Here is a 5000-nt window from a genome sequence, read left to right as displayed (position 1 = left end):
TCTGCCATACTTTCATCAGAAAAAGGTCATACAAATGTTTGCACACTATCCCACAAAAGTATTTCAACTCTCCCCTTTGAACATATGTCAAAGTAGGAAAGTCACTTCTCCTGTTTAGCACGGCAGCCGATATGATTAATGATTTCCACGTTTGTGGAATGCTTTGTAATATAACTTGATAATAATTCGAAATTACTGTAAACCTTGCGTCATGATTAATTTCTTTTACACCATCATATATTACCTGGTTCGGCAGAAAACCTGGCATAACTTCATACATTACATCTTTTAATTGTACAAAATTTGCTTTCAACATATTCGCATTGTATAACATTTTCCCTTCCGTTCTGATATATTTATTCAGAAAAATCGGTAGCTCTTTTACCGTGTTTAAAGAATGTACTGTGTACTGTAAATGTTCCATAAATTCTGCCTGAGCGCACAGGACTTCCTTGTAGAAAAGTGGGAGTTCTGCCATCATTGGTTTTTTCAATGTCATCAACAGCACATAATCACCAATTCTCATCACTCTATTCAGAAAATACCCCATTAGACACTTCCACCCATAATCTGTCTCGTCATACAGATATTTTTTAATATATTTGATCCTAAACGCTTTCTTTTTACTGTCTATGTCCACCAATTTTAAACCCCCTTCCTCATATTTACCTATTAAAGTTTTCCTTGCTATTTTCCCCACTGTAGTCCCCCAGATGAATTTTGTCATCATTTCATGCATACGATTCACAACCCACAAGGGTAAATCAACTACTGCTAAGGCATAATTGAGTTTAGACAGTATTAAATGATTTAAAACCACTACCTTTCCGTTAATTTTAAGATCTCTCATCCTCCACCAATGTAGAACTGCCTCTATTTTTTTTAATATGCCTGTCCATGTTTCATCCCTTGCAGCTAAACTATCCACACCAATGAATGTACCCAAAATTTTTACATGTTTCGGCTGTACTTTCAATGATAGATCTGTTTGAGGCGGACTGTCCATATTAATGAATAGCATTTCCGATTTTTGTAAATTTATGTGAGAGCCTGATGCTTTACCATACATTGCAATTAAGTCAATTGCTCTATATACACTGTCTAAATCTCTGACTAGTAACGTCGTATCATCCGCAAATTGTTGGATCAAAACCTCCCCTCCCCCTGGTAACTCAATCCCTTTTACATGTGAATCCGTTTTTAATAACGCGCTCAAAGATTCCACCACAATAGAATATAAAATTGATGACATCGGACACCCCTGCCTGACGGATCTGTGCAGTTGAAACTCATCAGTAATAATTCCATTCACTTTAACTCTACCTGTTGCTGTGCTGTACAATAATTTCAACCATGCTATCATCCGATCTCCAAAACCTAACCTTTCCAGCACCCTAAACATAAATTTGTGTTCAACCCTGTCAAAAGCTTTATTGAAATCTAGAGATACGATAATACCTTTCTGTTTAGTTATTTTTAAATACTCCACTGTGTCCCTTATTGTGCTTATGATGTCAGATGCCTCTCTACCCGGTATACTATAAGCTTGCGTTGGTGCTATTATTGTGTGTATGACCTGTTTAAAGCGGTTTGCGAAAATTTTCATTAATATTTTATAATCTGTGTTCAAGAGTGTGATTGGTCTATAGTTAGCCAAATGACTTTTCTCCCCTTTCTTAAAAATCAAAGTTATAATGCCCAATGTCATTGATTTTGAAACCATCTTCTGACGAGCTATTTCTTTGTACACAGTTAACAGTATTGGCATTAACACTTTTGCAAAAACCTTATAAAAGTTTGCCGTTAGCCCATCACTGCCCGGACTTTTATTCGAGACCAAACTCTTTATTGCCAGTTCTACTTCTTTCTCTTCTATTTCCCGATCACAAAATGATTTATCACTATTAGACAGTTTGACCGTCATTTTTGTCAGAATTTCTCTCGTTGAGATGTCGTCTGAACCGTTTGATGTAAAAAGAGTCTGATAGAAGTTGTACACAGTTTCTATCATTTCTCCCAAACTTGACGTCATATTTCCTTGTCCATCTTCTAAACGATTGATATAGCACTGTTCTTGCTTGCTTCGTTCCAGGTTTAAAAAAAATCCCGTGCTCTTTTCTCCCTCCACCGCATATTGCGCCCTACTCCGCACAATTGCCCCTTCACATTTTCTTTTTTCAATAGTTTTTAATTCTTCATATAGAGCCCCCAACCGTTCTTCATCAACATTATCCTGTCTGTTCAACATTTCAATTTCAGATTTTATTCGGTTTTCTTTTTGATGTTCTTTGAAGCTCATCCTCTTGGCAAAGTGAATGCTCTTCTTCTTAATTCTCACTTTCAAATCCTCCCATCCCTCCACCACAGCCGTCTTAAAAAAAGGTTGTGAGACGGTAGTCTTAATAAGTGTCTCTATACAGTTTATGAAGTTCTCATTTTTCAACAGTGTAGCATTTAGATGCCACAAACCCCCTCCCTTCCCTCTTTTCAGTTTCCCCAGTTTCACCAACAAAAAAGCATGATCACTCAGGAAAGTGAAGTCATAATGCGCCGTATGAAAATAATGTAAATGTCTCTGTTTAATCAAACATAAATCAATCCTGCTTCTGCGCAGAGAACCTTGCACAGTCTGAAGTCTGGAGTAGGTTCTCGCTAGTGGATTCTCATTTCTCCATAAATCCAACCATTCCTGCTGTAACATAAAATTCCTGAGAATTGTTCTTGAGGTATCGTTTTTAAATTGTCCAGTTTCATGTCTGTCCAGCATGCATAACTTGACATTGAAGTCCCCCATGATAATGTCACTGTTACTTGCACTCCGATATAAGTCTTTGAAAAAAACAGAACGTTCGCTCTCAACATTAGGAGCATAGATGTTCATTAGTTCAAAAGTTTGTTCTTCTACAGTGAATTTAATTTTTACCCACCTCCCTTCATCGTCACCCTTTACGAAAGTGGCGTTTATGTCTCTGTTATTTACATTTACCAAAATACTCACCCCCCTCGCTCTACTTGTGCCGTAGCTCGAAAAAATTTGTCCGCGCCAGAGAGACTGCACTTGTGCTTCGACAACCGCGTCCCAGTGCGTCTCTTGTAAACATATAATGTTTGCCTTGCACAAAGTGATCAGTTTCTCAAATTTCTCAATATTCCTCAGTCCATTTATATTTATGGACGCTAGTTTCATAGTCACCTATGCACTAACTCCAAAGAATATGTATATATATATATATGTACCTCATCAGTAGAACCAATTTCATGTCTTCTTGTCTTTTTTGTTTCTCCTTCCTCTATTCCTTTTTTGACTCAAACCCTCCCCATCCTTTTCCGTCATATGTTCCCCTACCCCGTGTGCAGTATCACCTGCTATTACCCCCTGTTCCATGTCTCCACAGCCACCGGTGTTCCGGAGGACACTACGACTGCGTCCCCTCCGATGTCCGCTATCCTCCGGTTCTGCGTCCCCTCTCCGCTCCACCATCTCACTCCCGTCTTTCCGTGTTGGTCGTTCCACGACCGCGGTTGCCTCTGCTACTCCATCACCGTCATTCTTCTCCCCGTCACTGGCATTCGTCCCCTCCTCCGACTCTCTTCCCTCGTCGTCCGTCTCCATCACACTGGAGGAACCCTCGTCCTCCTCCACGGTGTCCTCCTTCTCCTCCTTCTCCTCCGCCCTCACCCGCTCCTCTGTGTCCTTCTCCGTCGTTTCTCCACACTCCCGGGCATAGTGTCCCTGCTTCTTGCAGCGGAAGCAGAAGAACTCCGGACATTCACGCAAGATGTGTCCCGGTTGCAAACACAACCGACACACCTTTAATTGTTTATCATGTAGTACTCGAAAATACTCGGAACCCTCCAGTGTGTCAAATTTAGTACTATAAGGCAGGGACGAGATAGCATCAGGAAATTTCACTTTGAGAAAACGAGTACCATCCAAAATTTCCGTGCCAGTCCATTTCCTTCGTCTGATGTCCGACGCAGGTTCCACTCCCCATTGAAACAGTTTGTCCCGAATTTGTCCATCAGTTATGTAGAGTGGCAAGTTTAGAAAGGACACCACTCTTGTGTCCTTAATCAGTTCCGTAGCCACCACCCTCGAGTTTCCTATCTTGAAACCATCTAATAGTCTTTCTTTGCCTTTGGCATTTCCCATGGTGAGTTCCCACCTCCCTTCTGCCTTTGCCCGGCAGCCCAACACTCTGCCACAGGTGAGCTCCACCGCCTTTAGTAAGGCCATCATCGCTATTTTCACCCCACCTTCAACTTCCACGTTCACCACCAAGTCTTTTGTGGCAAAATTCCGGTCCTTAACTGAATCACTGGCATCATCGTCTCCCACCGTCTTCCTCGCCATCTCTCCCCGGCGTCGACCCTGCCTGAGGGTCTCCATCGCTCCCGCTTCTCCATCCTTTGCCATCACCCGTCGTCTGTCGCCTGACCCACCTTCTCCGACTGTCGTCCCATCTTTTCTCCCCTCTCCGCACACCTCAGATGGACAAGAGTCTCTCCACACTCTCAGCCCGTTTATTTCCATGGTCCCACTCGTCGGCTCTTCCGTCACCCGATCCATGTCTACAGCATCCGTTCGACTTAACTTTGCCGACACAAAGCAAACCCCCTGGCAGCCTTCGCTGCTGGGGGAGACAGCGAATTCTTTAGTATCAATCAGTCGTCGTTTTCTACTACATACAACAATATTCAAACTTCCTCCTTCTTCCTCAAACATAGGCGTTGGCGTGCACCGAATCCGTATACACCCTAGGTGGGCGTGTTCAGAGTGGTATGGCCGTAAGCAACTATGCTGGTCAAAAAAACCCTATATAAAGGTGGCATGGCACACACATAGCTTGCTTCAATACATACATACATGCATAGATAGATAGATGCATAGATAGATAGATAGATAGATAGATAGATAGATAGATAGATAGATAGATAGATAGATAGATAGATAGATAGATAGATAGATAGTATTCATACAAAAGTCATTGCTAGTCAGC

Source organism: Antennarius striatus, chromosome 6 (genome assembly GCF_040054535.1).
Source record: "Antennarius striatus isolate MH-2024 chromosome 6, ASM4005453v1, whole genome shotgun sequence".
NCBI classification, from domain to species: Eukaryota; Metazoa; Chordata; class Actinopteri; order Lophiiformes; family Antennariidae; genus Antennarius; species Antennarius striatus.
The sequence above is the reverse complement of the archived record's forward strand: the minus strand, read 5'-3'. Positions refer to the sequence as shown.